The 18,557-nt window shown below is 42.0% G+C and overlaps 1 protein-coding gene across 6 annotated transcripts in view; it reads left to right on the forward strand.

The window, feature by feature from the left end:
* The window catches only part of LOC110528236 (nck-associated protein 5-like), a 103,745-nt gene that overhangs the window by 37,118 nt on the left and 48,070 nt on the right, over positions 1-18,557 (forward strand). For 4 of the 6 annotated variants that reach the window (XM_021610118.2, XM_021610122.2, XM_021610121.2 and 1 more), the window contains one exon: positions 15,002-15,071. The exons of 1 other annotated variant lie outside the window; for it this stretch is intronic. The gene's annotated coding sequence lies outside the window, so the exon portion shown is untranslated. Of the gene's footprint in view, positions 1-4,825; positions 5,068-15,001; positions 15,072-18,557 lie in introns of those variants that run through there. One more of the 6 variants, XM_021610119.2, reaches the window with a different exon arrangement.

Consider the following 18,557-nt stretch of genomic DNA (forward strand, 5'->3'; position numbering starts at 1 on the left):
GGCCTTACTGAAGAGCTCAGTGACTTTCAAGTGGCATTCCAACAAGTCAGTTTGTCAAATTTCTGCCCTGCTAGAGCTGTCCCAGTCAACTGTAAGTGCTGTTATTGTGAAGTGGAAACATCTAGGAGCAACACATGCTCACAGAACGGGACCGCCGAGTGTCCTCGGTTGCAACACTCACTAGCGAGTTCTAAACTGCCTCTGGAAGCAACGTCACCACAACAACTTTGCTGGGAGTTCATGGAATGGGGTTCAATGGCTGAGCAGCCACACACAAGCCTAAGATCACCATGTACAATGCCAAGTGTCGGCTGGAGTGGTGTAAAGCTCACCGCCATTGAACACTGGAGCAGTGGAAATGCATTCTCTGGAGTGATGAATCACGCTTCACCATCTGGCAGAGGGGAGTCACTGTCTTGTCTTATTTATCAGATGACTGGCTTGATAACCCCCCCCCCCCCCCCCCCCCCCCCCCCCCCCAGGGATGATGTGCCGGATGGGAATCCCACCCCCTTGACTGGGAGACCGACACAATCGGTAACCCCCCCCCCCAGCAAAGAAACAGTTCTCCGGTCAGTAGTAGTAGTAAAGGGATGAAAAAGGGAGCTATACTGTAGTACCAGAGAAGTGTAACGATTACACTTTGCAGTTTTATCACACAAATGCACACACGTTTAGTGCTATACAAACATTATGATGAAACAAAATTTGCAGACGGATGTGTTTTTTTCCAGTAACGTAATGAAGCAGTTGTGTGTTATTGTTACTGATGTTCATTCTAAGAACTGATGAGTGATGAATTTGCTGATATAGGCAGAAATATATTTAATTATCGATTTCGATGATGAATACCTCGTACGTGGTAAGCTATAGAAATGCCATCGACGGCGGCTGGTTAATGTGGCTGAACGCTTCAGTAATGATAGTGTTCGCATGGGCTTGTCTGACTCATGGGTTGTGTCTGAACAAGTGTATGGGTAATAGAGCTTATACAGCCAACTTCAGTGACTAGCGTAAGACCCAGAGCCACACTGAATGCATCCCATATATAGTGCAATACTGTTAACCTTGTCAAATGTAGTGCACTATAAAGAGAATAGGGTGGTATTTGACACGTAGCCTGTATGTTTTAGAGCCACACAGTGTTTATTTGCCGCTCAGGCTAAGAACCCTTTAGCTTTACATGGCTAAATGTGTCTTTTCCATTAAGAGGCTATTCACTAGGGGCATCCAGAGTGGCACAGCGGTCTAAGGCACTGCATCTCAGGTCCTACTTCAGTCTAATCTTCAGCTGATTTATCACCTTATTTACATAAAAGGCACATCTCAATAGGTGGTCCTCAAATGATAGTGTGAAGTTTGCACGTGTCTGAAAAACAAGATTTTTCTTTAAACATATTTTTTTGTGTACATTAATGTATTTATATATCAGATATTGTTTTCTGCCAGGAAAAGTTCAAAAATAGCTGGGGTGTGTCTGTCTCTCTGCGGTGTGTCTACTGTCTACTCTAACTGTCAACCATTTGCCCTGGGGTAGTGAGACGAACCACAATGTACAGTCGACAGTGAGGACCTTTGAGCATTATGACAATGCTAGTCACAGGCCAACCATATACAGTAGGGGAGACAGAACATGCACTGTTTCAACTCTTCAAGAACACATTAACCTTTTTGAGTTTATAAACGTATTCTAGGCTGCTTCTTTTAACTACAGCGCACACAATGTAAAACATTCCCCATCTGACCACACTATCACCCTCTTCCTCTCCCCCAGAGTGCTCTCTCTCACCCTGAGAGGTGCTTTAGTCATGGGAGGAGGTTATGTACAGAATACCACACACCAAGAATGTTGTGCAGGGGGCACGACAATGCCTTTTCCCAAAAAGATTTGTCATCGGTCTCCAGATTCTCAAAAAGTTCTACAGCTGCACCATCGAGAGCATCCTTAACGGTTGCGTCACCGCCTGATATGGCAACTGCTCCGACTGTAAAGCACTACAGAGGATAGTGCGTATGACCCAGTACATCACTGGGGCCAAGCTTCCTGCCATCCAGGACCTATATAAAAATACCAGGCGGTATCAGAGAAAGTCCAAAAAGTTGTCAAAGACTCCAGTCATCCATGTCATAGACTGATCTCTCTGCTACCACACTTACGGCAAGGGGTACCAGAGCGCCACGTCTAGGTCCAAAAGGCTCCTTAATTAACAGCATTGTCCCCAAGCCATATGACTGCTGAACAATTAATCAAATGCATTGACCCTAGTCTTTGTTTTTACACTGCTGCTACTCGTTGTTTATTATCTATGCATAGTCACTTTACTCCTACCTCCATGTACAAATGACCTCGACTAACCTGTATCCACACACATTTACTCAGTACCGGTACCCCCTCAGTACACGGAAATGTGTCTCTACAACAGAACATGTCTCTACACCAGTCTAATTCCATCTCTGCCTCATTATTTTTTATATTTGTATAATTTTTTACTGCATTGTTGGTTAAGGGCTTGTAAGTAAGCATTTCACGGTAAGGTACCTGTTGTATTCGGCGCATGTGACAAATACAATTTGATTGATCTTTTCCACCACAGGGAAGGAGATGGATAGAGGGTAGTCTAAGAACAGCCATGCTCGAAGACATTACTTTCCCTCCCCTTTCTAATCCCGACATGCCCCATAGACTGTAAATCAATGCAAAGATTCCAACCCAACCCTGCTGTCTGACAACAGGGCCAAAATAGGGTCACAGTAGAATAAATTGTCATTTAAAAGAAATGTAATATCTTTATATGGGCGTGTATGGGGGTGGTTTGTCCGTGTGGTATGACCGTTTATGTGAAAGGTAGATTCCAAACATTGAGTGCTGTAGTAGAGTTGAAAATTCCCTATTTGACATAGTTCCTAGGGAGGAAGGGCAGTCATGTGGTTGTGACAGCAGCAGGGTGGGCCCAGGATTCAGGACCACATAGCATCAATGAATAACCAGCATTCCAGATATGTAATTAGGCAATAGTGGTGGGGGGTTTGGTAGGCATGTTCCATGTTTAGGGTCTGGTGGTGATGTGTGTGTTCTCTTTCAGGCACTGACAGGCTGACAGTGTGTGGCTGTGACAGACACACACACGTACACACTAAGGTAAAGATGGTGACAGGTTGTAGCCTACAGCCTGCCACCATTTTTACCTTAAGTGTGTAGTAGTGTGTAGTAGCCACCTGTCTTGGTGGGGAGGAAATGTGTCTCTACACCAGTCTAATTCCATCTCTGCACCCTCAGCGTATGGTCCATGGAAAAACATTCTGCGGCCGGTAGCTTATTCACCTTTCACCCCTCATCTATTTTAAACTGTTATTAGATTTCGCAGCCGTATTTTAATAGATCTAAGGTTAAAGTAGCCCGGAGCTTGCTCAATAGATGAAAGACAGTTTAATCTACAATTGTAGAGTTTAGAAAACCTCCACTCTGTGGCCCTCTCCCTCAGTTTATAAATCCTCTTATTCCTCACAGATTAAAAACAGAAATGTTACATTATCGATTCACATTTAGGAGCGCTCCACTTCCGCATTCAAGTCATTGTGCGTGACTTTTATTAGACTGCAGCCTCTCTTTTTCAGGGACTGGAAATGCTCTTAACTGGCAGCCCCTGTCCCGCTCAACTCAAAATGTGTGGATGGAGCCGGGCGGATGTACACTACACTCCCCTCCCCAGGCTTTGTCTCTCGTTGGCTGTCCCTCGCTTCATATCCGTCGCCAAACCCACTGGCTCCAGGTCATCTATAAGTCGTTGCTAGGTAAAGCCCCACCTTGTCTCAGCTCACTGGTCACCTTAGCAGCACCCACCCGCAGTACGCACTCCAGCAGGTATATTTCACTGGTCACCCACAAAGCCAATTCCTCCTTCAGCCGCCTTTCCCTACAGTTCTCTGCTGCCAATGACTGGAACAAACTGCAAAAATGACTGAAGCTGGAGATTCATATCCCCCTTACTAACTTTAAGCACCAGCTGTCAGAGTAGCTCACAGATCACTGCACCTGTACATAACCAATCTGTAAATATCCCACCCAACTACCTCATCACCATATTGTTATTTATTTAGCTCCTTTGCACCCCAGTACCGCTACTTGCACACTCATCTTCTGGACATTTTATCACTCCATTGTTTAATTTGCCATACTGTAATTATTTAGCCACTATGGCCCATTTATTGCCTTACCTCCCTTATCCTACCTCATTTGCACACACTATATATAGACTTTCTCTATTGTATTATTGACTGTATGTTTGTTTATTCCATGTGTAACTGCCAGGTCGCAGTTGTAAATGAGAACTTGTTCTCAACTAGCCTACCTGGTTAAATAAAGGTAAAATACAATTGTCAATAGCTAACCCCCTTTTCTTTCTTTGACTTCCCCCGTCCCTACCTGCTCCCTCCCTCCCTGCTCCCCCCCAGCCAGCCAGCAGTTAGAGTTAATTCTGGGCTCAAGGAGAGAAAGAGGAACAGCACACAGGGGCTTGTCCACAACTGTTGTAGTTGGCAGGGTTTGTCTGAGTGGAGGAGGGCCTCTCCTCTCTCGCTCTCTCTTTCTCTCTCTCTCGCATGCTCTTATGTGCTTTAGCGCTGGTTAGTGTTCTCTCACGACTAGGTCTCTGGAACAATGGCAGTCGCTTCTGCAGACACGTACAATAGGTCAACATTGCTACTGCTGCACTAGGATGGCCCTGACGTCTCAGCACTGAGCCTCAGTTAGAGAGATCTAGAAACAACACACGTCCCCTCCTCCTGCTCCTCCTCTCTGGGTGAGAACGGAGGGAGAGAGGCTGTCACTGCAGCACGAGGCTGGCCCAGCTGACACTGTGACTGGAGCAGTGGCTGCCTGGCAGAGGCATTCTGTGCTGTGGATATTATCTCATTCCTGTACGTAGGGTTTATTCCATATTGATCCCAGTCATTCCCCAGTGGAGGAACAGGAGCTCTGGAACGTCTAGTGACCTATGAGGTGATGATGGGGGAAGAGGGGCGATGAACTGGAAGAAAGGAGGGAGATACTAACGTGCAATTTTGTGTGTGAGTATTTTATAGTGTATTTTCAGAAGAGGATGGCATTGTGTACTTCTGTGTTGATGTGCATTTGTGTATGTGTTTATTAGATTGCTGTATACAATTTATTTTCTAGAACACACAAAAACGTTTCCCTGTACTCGTATACATGAGTGCTTTTATTTGCTTTGTTGTTTTTTCTCTCTGTGTGCATCTTATTTTGTCAGCGGGCTGCAAATCCGTGGGTTGGCAGGTTTTTGCCTGGGTTTTGTGGCGGGTGGGGATCTGAATCTCTGTACATGATGAGGGGGAGCAGGATGGTCGGCAGAACAGCTGGGCTGCTGTGGAGAGGGGCAGGCATGAGGGGTCACTCATTGGCATGGATCAGCTACTAGCCCCTAATACTCAATTTGGCGTAGTCATAACCAGACACCCTTGGGGACTAATCCATCTTTGGGTCGGTGGAAAGGGGGCACTGCAGGCTACATTTGATATTGCTGCTCTACTTAGTCAGCAGTGTGATATTATACTGTGTGTAAGTAGTGTTCACAAAGCTTCAAGCAACTGTTTATAGAGTAGAGTTGGCTTGGGCATGCTTAGTGTACACTACAGGCACATGGTACATTATAAGTACAGGTCTATCACTGTACTTAGAGAAAATATGGGCAAAACAGTGAAAAAAACGAGGGTCCTATTCCAATTATCATCACTATAAAGCATTGACTAGAGTCAGATTAACCTGCAGTTTGTGGTGAAACAGTGTCCTTCTCTAGCATTCTGTTTGTTTTACATGGTCAAGCTTTATCATATTTCCATATTAATATTTAACTTTGGTTAAACAAACGATCCAGTGATTTTTAAGTGTTGTGGGTGCCTCCATACTGCTTAATTAACTGTCATAAGCACTGGGGAAGTGGTACTCTGGTGTATTGACACAAGGCTTAGCAATGAGGGTATTGTTGTGTGTGTGTTTGTGTGCATATTGTTAGTATGTGCCTCAGTGTTTTGAACATCTGGATTTTCCTCTGTCCTCACTAGGTATTGAGTGTGCTGATTTTTACTAGTATTGCTTGCTGTTTTCACATACTGAGAGAGGTTCACATTTAAAAACAGAGATTTTAATGGACAAACTCTGGTCTCTTCAAAGTGACCAGGAAGAGACATGGAGTTCTTGTTAACGTGTTTGTGTGAGAGCCAGTCCACAGTATTTGATCTTGTTTCAGGAGTCCTCTAAGCATGCGTTATTCCTGCCAGTTGGCTGGCCAGTATTGGTATATATGCCATGCATTTGGATGTGGTCAAAGAGCTAGACATCTTGCTCATTGACTTTGATGACAAGTCTGTGACTTTGAGTGTTGTCAGCAGAGTTTGATTCATGCCAACTAACTTTGTCATGTGCCTCAACGAACGTCCAACCAACCTTCACAGAGACCGAAGGGCTCAAAATAAAGTGAAAACCTAACACCATGATGAGAATGGTGAATTTACAAGACTCTCACAGCCTCTAAAATGTCCTGTATTTTAATGTCTCTTCTAGGACACAGTGAGTCCTCCACTAAAATGCAGACAGATGCTGTTTCTGTTGATAACCTCATACTTCAAACTGGCTTTATCTGTCTCCTTAATGACCGGCTGGGATTTTATAGCTCTTCAGCAGCACCAGCCTAAGTTCTGTTCTATTCCACTACGCTCTGTCTGGTGACTTTGCTGACTACTGCAATGTCACAGCACTGAGTCAGTCAGAGACTGTAACTCTCAGAAGAGATCAAACTCTTAAGAGTTTGAGGTAAAGTTGATCAAGATGGTTGCGCTTTAGACTTGGCTGGCTAGTTTGAGGATGCGTCCCAAATGGGACCCTATTCCCTATATAGTGCACTACTTTTGACCAGGGCCCATAGGGGTCTGGTCTTAATGTGTGCACTATAAAGGGAATAGGGTGCTGCATCCTAAGTGAGTCTACTCTGTGTCTGGCTGAGGTCTGAGAAACATGGATGTGGGGGTTGTCTGTCTGTTCTGCCGAGTTGGCCAAAATGATTGCAAAGGGTGGTTGATGAGTGATGTCTGGCTCTTTGATAAGCTTGTAATTCTTTGTTAATGTTGGCATCTGTATTTTGTTTAACGATGGGAAAGATTTAGTGTACATGTTATCCAAACTTTGCAGTTCACCCTGTGACTTATAACAAACTGGCACAGCTCTTTTATTGGAGTAGTGATGCAGAGTTTTCTTAAAACGCTTGCATAGCTTTTTCTCTGTAGCTGTACCCTACGGACTCAGTTCCTCTATGCCCTTTCCACGAGTTTCTCCCATTGCCATGACCAATCAGTGTCAACAAATGGTGGTTTGTTTCGGAGAATGTGCAGATTCTTACTCTGCCATGTTCAAAGGGCCCTTGGATCAAATGTATTATTGTTTGACTGATTGATTGTTTAATCTGCTCTTATTTTGAACCCCTATAAGCACCAGATTTTTTTTAGCACAGCTAAGATCACTCCCCCTCCTTTCCACCCACCCGGCACTCGATTAATTAACATTTGCATATATTTGAGTTCTTTTGATGAGCTAATTATGGTGGAATGGGACTTATCATGCATGTGAGTGTGGATTAATATTCAAGTTTCTGTGATCGTACCCTAACCCAGTCTTTGGGGAAAGGAGAGATCCCAAACGGGGGTGGGGGGCTCTTGGCAAGAGCATAGAAATGCCCCAAGGGTAGAATTCTTTTTGATTGCGTTCAGACGGGTAGACGATCCACCCCCACAACCTCCCCCTCCTTCTCCATCTCTATATGGGTCTGTCTCCCATCTTTCTTTCTCTCGTGCCACCTTTCTATCCACTCATCTAGGGCTGGGCGATATGGCCTAAACCTCATATCTAAATTTTTTATAACTTATGGGAAATTCACGATATACATCAACATTTCAAAAAATATTTTCTTTAAATAAGCTTTGTTGAACAGTTAAAGGTCAAATACACTGTATTTAAAACAGACAGCAATAATCTAATGAATTCCGAGCTCGTGCAATTATACCTAGGCTGGATATATTCCTTCCACAACCAAAAGACCCACTAATAATTTCATTATTTTATCAAAATTGTTGTACCTGCTTTGTTGTGTGTGCAATAATCACTGATCTGGCTTTCACGTCTGTTTTTATAAAAATGTCCTTTTTGTTATTATTATTTTATAGAAACATGCATAATGCACATCCAATAATAATGTAGCAGGCATTATAGAAAATGTATTTATAAAACAGACTAAACTGCTAGTATAACAATCTTTATTTGACTTAAATGCAGCTAGCGATACGTGGTACCGTAATGCGACGAACTGCGCATACATTTTCCATAATGAATGTTAATTTGTACATCCATTTTAGTAGTGTCTTCTCGAAATTTGAGGAGTTGAAACAAACTGGGTATTGTTCGAAAAGTTAACAGTCAAATAATGTCTCCATGTGTTTCGGTGTCCATATGATCGATGCTGTTGGACCAAACCTCAAATGCAAATAGCGAGTTGAAACGGCTTGTCACAGAGGAAGAAGTAATCGCTCATCTTTGTTGTTGTGAGAGGTAGGGGGAGGTGCTCGGGAGAAAGAGGCGAAGCGAGAGGATTTACTCTCGCTTAAATCTGTCCAAAATATGCCAAATGCGCATATTTTGAACCTTGTCGCCTACCTTCCCGGCTTTGGGACAACGACTCCCATTGTTATGGTGGAGACATGACCATTTCGTCATTATATAGATCTCTGGTGTAAAGGAGAAGGTGGACAGCACAGAAGGAGTGAACGAGACAAAACCAAAAAGACAACATGAGAACAAGCAGACATAAACCCTCATAAAAACGAAAAATACAAAAAAAAACTTGATTCTGCGATAGGCATTTGGAATATTGCGTAAAAACATACATTCGATATATCGCCCAGCCCTACTGTCATCTTCTCTGTATAACTCTTTCGCTTCCTCTTTGCCTCTATGCCTTTTTTGTGTGTCGACTCCACATACCGACTCTCTCCAAAAAACCTTCAAACCCACTGAGCCTCCAACTGTGAGGCCAACTCCTGGCAGACAATTACCCTCCCTGACACTCATCCTGAAAGAATGTCCCGCCTCCTGCCCGCCTGCCTGCCTTACCCCCCTTACCAGCCTCCAGGTGCACAGTGACAGAGTGGTTTTAGACTGTCTAGCCCAGTGTTGCTGAGGCTGCTGGTGAAGGCAGGCCTCATAGGTCTGGCCCTCATTCCCATGCATTGTCAGCTGATGCCTCAGGGCATATTATCATTGCAGTGATTCACAGGATCACAGCATTGGAATCAGCCCATACATAGTCTTGTTCAACAGCCGTGTGTGTTGGGGAAAAACTGGCACGTTAGGCTATAGCCCAACCCTCATAATTGTTGTCTGTATTTGCCAGATGCAGACACACTGTAGACTTTACCTTGTAGATTAGAGATTAGATTAAATATATGTAGAGCCCACTGTAGATAGAACACTGTTATTAGGTCATCTACTGCAAGATAGCATTCTGCTGCATAGATATCAATACTATTCAATTATGTTATTAGCACCTTTGCATCATCTATTTTGATATTGATATGTTGGATTATCTCAATTTAGGTTTGAAGGGAGACAGCCAGAGCTGATCAAACTATTTTATCTTACCTTCTCTTTCTCTCTGCCCCAAAAAGAAGGCATTCCCCTAACATGTGACTGCTTAATTAACAGTACTGTATGCCGCTCCGGTCTTTTTTGGCTTTTGGAGGCAACAGCAGCTGATGTCGAGTCTGAGACAAGTGAGGAGCTCCTCTGAAGCACCTGTTTGGTGGTGTGAACTTCCATCCCACCTGGCAGCCCTGCCTGCCTGTCTGTGCTGTCTATAGAGGGAAACCCTGGGTGGATATGGAAGATGCTCTCAAGTGCTAATGTAATTCTGGGAAGGGTTGACATGATTTAACAGGATTAAGTATTGGCCCCTGAAGGGGTCTGTGGGAGTCCAGGGGGGCTGGGATGGGGAACTGCCTGTCAGAAGTGATGTGGGACAGACAGTGAGAGGAACATGGTCTGGAGAGGGGGAGTGGATAAAAATGCTTGACAAGCATCTTTCATTGCAGTTTTTTTTTTTTTTTTTTTGCCTTTTTTTCTCTCCTCGCTTTTCACACTCGCTTTTCACACTGGTCTATCAGCTTTCACTCTGTTGATGAATCAGCTTTTTGCTCACAATCGGTAACATAAGCTTCCATATTTGGCAATGCTTTCTGTCCACAAATTCCTCTTTCCTGACGTGTGAACGCTGTGCGTTACATCGGGCCGACACCGAAACTTCTGATCCACTCCCAATGAGATCTCAGACCGCAACCACATCTTTGAACTTACCACCCCACATAACCATTAGTTCACTAACCACTTTGAATTTTGCCCTGCAGGTAAAGTGCAAACCCTGAGCTTTGAGTTAGTTAGGTACTGCTTTTACAGGGTTCGAGCTAATGTGAAACAATGCATTGTGGTGTCCTGCTTTACCATCTGCGGTACTATTAGCTTCACGCATACAAACCTGCTGTGATTTACGCTCTGCAGTGTGTCTGTTGTTCCACCGACCAAAACATAGTGGGAAATGGGCGGAGCTTTTATTGATATAAAGTTTTTATTTGGAAAAGGTTACTCAAACTAAACCTGGATAAAATAGTTAAAGATGTAGCACTTATCTGGTGATTTGGAAATGCCAGAGAAGACCAGCATAACGGATGGATCAGTTAAGTGAACCTAATATCACATAGTGTCTCGTGTCTGTAGCTTGACTTCAGTTATTTATCTGCCCGGTTGGATAGAGGATGTTGTGTATGTTTATATGGCTAATATAGGGCACTGTAAATGTCAATGACGTAGACTGGCTGTGATAGGCTGTTTTTGGTGTGTCTTGTTTCACATGTTAAATGCCACATGCTATGGCAAACACTCAACGAGGATTGCTGCGAAGATGGTGAAAATATTAGGGCTGTCCCTGAAAAGAAAATCTTGGTCGACAGTGTATTTTTCTATGTTTGAATAAAGTCAACTATATGTAAGCTACTGAGCTTGTCTGATGCTTTAAGCACTGAGATTTAACATCTAAGACACAAAACTACTAAAGAGGGAGCCAGAGATCAATATAGCCTAACCAGAAGGAAAAAACCTGTTCCCGACTCACCTCCTGCTGCTGCTGGCCTCTGCAGATTCTGCCGTTAGGCTATACAGTTGAAGTCGGAAGTTTACATACACCTTGCCTAAATACATTTAAACTCAGTTTTTTACAATTCCTGACATTTAATCTGAGTAAAAATTCCCTGTTTTAGGTCAGTTAGGATCACCACTTTATTTTAACAATGTGAAATGTCAGAATAATAGTAGAGAATTATTTATTTCAGCTTTTATTTCTTTCATCACATTCCCAGTGGGTCAGAAGTTTGCATACACTCGATTAATATTTGGTAGCATTACCTTAAACAATTTAAACTTGGGTCAAACGTTTCAGGTAGTCTTCCACAATAAGTTGTGTGAATTTTGGCCCATTCCTCCTGACAGAGCTGGTGTAACTGAGTCAGGTTTGTAGGCCTCCTTGCACGCACACACCTTTTCAGTTCTGCCCACACATTTTCTATAGGATTGAGGTCAGGGCTTTGTGATGGCCACTCCAATACCTTGACTTTGTTATCCTTAAACCATTTTTCCACAACTTTGGAAGTATGCTTGGGGTCATTTTCCATTTGGAAGACCCATTTGTGACCAAGCTTCAACTTCCTGACTGATGTCTTGAGATGTTGCTTCAATATATCCACATAATTTTCCTTTCTTCATGATGCCATCTATTTTGTGAAGTGCACCAGTCCCTCCTGCAGCAAAGCACCCCCCACAACATGATGCTGCCACCCCCGTGCTTCACGGTTGGGATGGTGTCCTTCGGCTTGCAAGCCTCCCCCTTATTCCTCCAAACATAACGATGGTCGTTATGGACAAACAGTTCTATTTTTGTTTCATCAGACAAGAGGACATTTCCTCTGTACGATCTTTGTCCCCATGTGCAGTTGCAAACTGTAGTCTGGCTTTTTATGGCAGTTTTGGAGCAGTGGCTTTTTCCTTGCTGAGCGGCCTATTAGGTTATGTCGATATAGGACTCGTTTTACTGTGGATATAGATACTTTTGTACCGGTTTCCTCCAGAATCTTCACAGGATCCTTTGCTGTTGTTCTGGGATTGATTTGCACTTTTCGCACCAAAGTGCGTTCATCTCTAGGAGACAGAACGTGTCTTCTTCCTAAGCAGTATGACGGCTGCATGGTCCCATGGTGTTTATACTTGCGTACTATTGTTTGTACAGATGAACATGGTACCTTCAGGCATTTGGAAATTGCTCCCAAGGATGATCCAGACTTGTGGAGGTTTACAATTTTTTATCTGAGGTTTTGGCTGATTTTCTTTTGATTTTCCCATGATGTCAAGCAAAGAGGCACTGAGTTTGAAGATAGGCCTTGAAATACATCCACAGGTACACCTCCAATTGACTCAAATTATGTCAATTAGCCTATCAGAAGCTTCTAAAGCCATTACATCATTTTCTGCAATTTTCTAAGCTGTTTAAAGGCACAGTCAACTGAATGTATGTAAACTTCTGACCCACTGGAATTGTGATTAAGTGAAATAATCTGTAAACAATTGTTGGGAAAATGACTTGTCATGCACAAAGTAGATGTCCTAACCAACTTGCCAAAACTATAGTTTGTTAATAAGACATTTGTGGAGTGGTTGAAAAATAAGTTTTAATAACTCCAACCTAAATGAATGTAAACTTCCAACTGTACCAGCGGTCGGCAACCGTTTCCATTTGGAGTGCAGTTATCGTTTCCACCAGATCAGAGCATGCATTTTTTCCCCTTTCATGCTGAGTGGTTATCAAAAGGGAGAGCGCTGGAAACATTTTTCAAATGGGCTACATTGACACGTTTGTCATTCTCAATGGATGTAAAAACAGACTTTGTTTACTTGCTGTTTGAGGTGAATAAAAAATAACTTTGAGAAGCTCTGCAGTGATGGGGAGTTAAGACATAGAAATAGTATCAGATCCCTAACCGTGCACATTTATAGGCCTACATTTGCATGCAGCCCTACAGACCTACTTCAATGCAGAATCAGGTGTGTGTCCTTACTCAAGATTGACAGGAGCACTTCAAACAAAAGACCAATTAATAAATTGACAACTTGTAAATGGAATGAAATAAATCAAAACTGTTTACTCACAAGTGTAGCCTAGGTTGTGCGCTCTGCAAAAAAAACTCTTGGAACCACCCATCCCGGATCCGGGATAATTGTCATCAACTACGCTAAATAGCATAGCGCAACGGTTAAATAATCTTACTAGAAAATATTAATATTCATGAAATCACAAGTGAAATATAGCGAAACACAGCTTAGCCTTTTGTTAATCACCCTATCGTCCCAGATTTTGAAATTATGCTTTACAGCGAAAACAATACAAGTGTTTGTGTAAGTTTATCGACATACCAACAAAACATTATGTACCCCAAGCGGCAAGTAACTTGGTCACGAAAATCAGAAAAGCAATCAAATTAATTGTTTACCTTTTGAGCTTCGGATGTTTTCACTCACGAGACTCCCAGTTAGACAGCAAATGTTCCTTTTTTTTATATCCAAATACCTCCATTAGTTTGATGCGTTATGCCTAGAAATCCACCGGAAATAGCGGTCACGACAACGCAGACAAAAATTCCAAATTATATCCATAATATCGACATAAATACGGCAAACTTTTTTTATAATCAATCCTCAAGGTGTTTTTCAAATATCTATTTGATAATATATAAACCGGGACAGTTGGCTTTTCACTAGGACCGGGAGGAAAAATGGCTACCTCCTCTGTTTTGTGCAAAAATCACACTGAGAGCCAACAACAGACCACTAACGCAATGTGGACGTTTATGCTCATTCTTCAAAATAAAGGCCTGAAACTATGTCTAAAGGCTGTAGACACCTTAGGAAAGCCACAGAAAAATGAATCTAGTTGATATCCCTTTCAATGGGCAATAGGGATGCATAGAAAGACAGGGGTTTCAAAATAAGAGTCACTTCCTGATTGGATTTTTCCCAGGATTTCGCCTGCAATATCAGTTCTGTTATACTCACAGATAATATTTTTACAGTTTTGGAAACTTTAGTGTTTTCTATCCTAAACTGTCAATTATATGCATATTCTAGCATCTGGTCCTGAGAAATAGGCAGTTTACTTTGGGAACGTTATTTTTCCAAAAAATGAAAATAGTGCCCCCTAGCTTCAAGAGGTTATATGCCTACATTTGCATGTAGGCCAGGTAGCTTATGCCTACTTCAATGCCGAATCAGGTGCGTGTCCTTACTCAAGATTGACAGGAGCGCTTCAAACAAAAGACCAATTAATAAATTGACAACTTGTAAATGGAATGAAATAAATCAAAACTGTTTACTCACAAGTGTAGCCTAGGTTGTGCGCTCTGCAAAAACATGTGTACACTCCTACAATGACAACGGTAAGACTGTAACAATAAAATGTTGAATGCATTAACAGAAATTACCGTACAAACAAAAGTAGGTGAGAAATTATGGTAATTAAAGGTAAATGTACTACCGGTGATACTGGTGTGCCATCCCCACAGTGTCTGCAATGGATTAGTCCACTATTTTTATATATTTGTCACTGCTCTACTAAAAGATCTGTCCACCAACAGCATATCTACTAAACAATCAACCAGTTGACTAAATGGGATCAGCCCTAGAAAATAGGTTTAGCTTTTTGTGTGACAAGTTAATGCAATTCTTGACCTTTGGGGAATTACAATGTTGTTTTGGTGTGTCTTGTCTTTTAGGTAAGATGTTAAACTAAATGATTTACCCTGGGAATACTGTGAGACTAACATTTTTGTCTTTTTGTGTGTTTCTCAGGTAAATTGCGGAGCGGGACTGAACGGCATCATTACTGACCTTTCTGCACATTGTTTAGCCAGCCTCACCGGTGGGTACCCCCTCCTACACACGTACACCAGTGGTGGTGGGTACCATTTAGGATTAGGGAGGATGGCCTAATTTCTATTACAGCATTTTGGATGAATGTCATTCATATTCCGTCCACGCCACTCAATGTAACATTGATAGATTTAATTTTCCCTATACCTGTCATGAGGTTGCTACAGCCTACGAATTTGTTTACAATGTAGGTGCACAAACAGTGACACATTCATTACATGCCTTACACAATCTTGCCTGCATCTAGCTGATCTAGGGTGTAATCATTAGTCCAACAGTTGCAAACGAGAGTTTCTATTAGACAAATTCAGGTATATTTATCCCAGTGGCGGTCAGTGATGTCTAAGATGCGGGAGGAAGATAATTTTTTTCATGAGCATGGCCTTATTTCTATTACAGCATATAGGTTGAATGTCATTCATATTCCATTCACCTAGTTAAATGTAACAGCAATAGGTTTAGGCTATTACATTTTCCCTATACCCGTCATGAGGTTGCTACAACCTAGCCTATAAATGAAAGTTTACAACGTAGGTGCGCACAGGTCGAGAGAAATTTGAGCTGATCGACACATGGACAACACCGCCTTGCACACTCTTGCCTGCATCTAGCTAATATAGGGTGTAATCATAGTCCAACAGTTGCAAGTGAGAGTTTCTATTGGACAAATTCAGGTATGTTTATCCCCATTTGTTTCAGTTTAAGAAACATTTTAACAGAATCGGCAGGAATGAATACACCCCTGATCACGCATAAACACAGTTCACTTTCATAACAGCCACATTGTATTCCTTCTCGCAACTATGCTCTCTCCTCCTCATCTTTTCCCTTCATCATCTGTGGACGTAAATGCACAACACATCAGCTGTATGTGACCAGGCAAAAAAAACTTTCCAAGCCAAACCATATCATAACTGCTACACACAGCCTACATCATTGTCATCATATTAGCTAAAGTAACATCATAGTCAACATAGCTAATAGAACTAAGGCATTAGTGAACCTGCTGCAATAATGCAGTAATGTCAGTGTACAGTCAGTAAGCCGTTTTGCACCTAAACCCACGGGCCACAGTGGCAATACATTTGTAAAACCAAAAGCTTACCTTAACACTGCAACTCTTCCAAGTCGTGTTGGATAGTCATAGCCAGCTAGCTAACATAGCATCCCTCTGTCTGAGCAGGGTGTTTGAGTAGGCTAAACTAGATAGCTGCATTTGCTAGCTAAGTGAAAGTGGAAGAAAAAAAAATGGACTATCTTGCTTCTCCTTAATTTTGGAAGAAATTCATTTAACTGTTCAACTATTGTCTTTCTCTCTGAGTCAACTACTCACCACGCGTTATGCACTGCAGTGCTAGCTAGCTGTATCTTATGCTTTCAGTACTAGATTCATGCTCTGATCTTTTGATTGGGTGGACATGTCAGTTCATGCTGCATGAGCTCATGATTACTGGTTAAGTCTGTGGAAGAAGATGAGAACCATGAGCCTCCTAGGTTTTGTATTGAAGTCAATGTACCTATGGTGCTACCCTACAGAGTGATGTTGAGCCTACTGTAGACCTTCATTGCAAAATATAATGTTTTAATAGATTTTTTGGTGACATGATTATATTTAGTATAGTTTTATCTAAAAAGTATAAGTGTTTTACTATTTTTTTTAAATAATCACTGAGGAGGATGGTCCTCCCCTTCCTCCTATGAGGAGCCTCCAATGACGTGCACATGTTCACCACCATGAGTCTATTTGACAGAATCTACTAAGTCTTTTGGAGTTATTCTTCTCTTATTTATATATATATTTTTTTGTTGTTGTGGGTTTTATTTATTTTATTAAGATAGGAGAGATTGAGAGTCAGAAGGGTAGTGGGTCTGATACGAATCCATGACTACTCTGGTAGGATATACAATACATGTCTGCTGGAGTCCACGGCACTAATCGCTGAACCACACCGGCCACATCGATTTATATTCTTAGCTGAATCAAAACCCGAAACCTAAGCTCTCTCAAGTCAGTCAGACATCCATCACAAAATAAGAAGGGAACAGCGCACTGATCTGCGGAAAGATAGGAAAAGGGGAAAGACAGATAGGAAAGATGAAGGATGGTTAGGAAAAGGATGGGAAAATGGGAAGGAACTGTAGCTGTTAGTAGAGCATGGCTCTTGCAAAACCAGGATAGTGGGTTTGATTCCCGGGATCACCCATATGTAACAAATGTATGCATGCAAATGGAATCTATTACTAATTTAGAAAATGTCAGTGTTCTCATTTTACCTTTTTTATGTGGCTTGGTGAAAATAAGCCCCTGCCTACCCAAGTCTGGATATACAACTGCCCTGTTTATTTTGGATTCTCAGAAAGAGGGATACATGGGAGAGGAGGAGGCTGCAGCGCCATCAATGTATTGATCCAAGCCGGCATGTGGCACAAATCACATGTCCCTGAGAATACTTTATCTGTTTGGCCTAGATAGAGTGCGTCCCAAAAGGCACCCTACTCCTTATAATAGTGCATCTTCAGACTCTGGCATGCAGCCTCGTTCTCTTTGATCCTTCCTTACATTAATCCCCTGTTCAAAGAATCCGTTACCTCAGCTCTAAACAGCTGCACTGGACAATAAACCAACAATTACTGCTGGCTGTCGCAACCCTGGCAGTCATGCAAAGGAAGAACTCTTGCCTTGAACCGACCCGAACAGTCTCTCTGAAGTGTACTTCAAAGTGGCACCTTGTGCACTCTTCATCTGAGAGAGTTTCTCTTTACTTCTCTTTGGCACCCCATACCTTTTTTTATGAGTCTCATGTGTTCTCCATCATTATTAAGCTTTTTGTGACTTGTTCTAACATATTATGGGCATAGATATGGCTTTGTATTGCAACACCCACTAGTCATGTTGGGTCGTTCCACGAAATCAGTCCCTTTTGGGTAGTGTAATTTGGTGGGGAAAATAAATAAATCTTTGCATAATTTTACATTGTACTTTTCCATCTCAAGGTTAAATAAAAAAAATGACTATAGTAAGTGCCTATTAAGTGCCAAATAAAGTATCAGAGTTGACAGGTTGATTTAATTTTAAAGGCCCAATGCAGCCATTTTTAATTCAATATCAAATAACTTCTGGGTAACAATTAAGTACTTTTCTGTAATAGATTTAAATGAAAATGGACAAACCTATTTCTCAAACAAGAAATTTGCTAGGACTGTCTAGGAGTGGTATGAGTGGGGAGGGGAAAACTAAAATCTAGCTATTATTGGCAGAAAGGCTTGGGAAAAAAATAATGTATTGGTCTATTAACCAATTTACCACATGGTGATGTCACCATGGAAAGCCAAAACTACCACCCCATGCAAACCTGCTGATTAGAAGCTCCTGTGTAGATTGTATTTTCAAGCAGCAACTATCGGAAAATAACACATACACTTTTACAATGTGTGTTTCATCATCTGTTGTGTACAATATGATACAAAACACAGA

Source organism: Oncorhynchus mykiss, chromosome 7, assembly GCF_013265735.2.
Source record: "Oncorhynchus mykiss isolate Arlee chromosome 7, USDA_OmykA_1.1, whole genome shotgun sequence".
Lineage (NCBI taxonomy): Eukaryota > Metazoa > Chordata > Actinopteri > Salmoniformes > Salmonidae > Oncorhynchus > Oncorhynchus mykiss.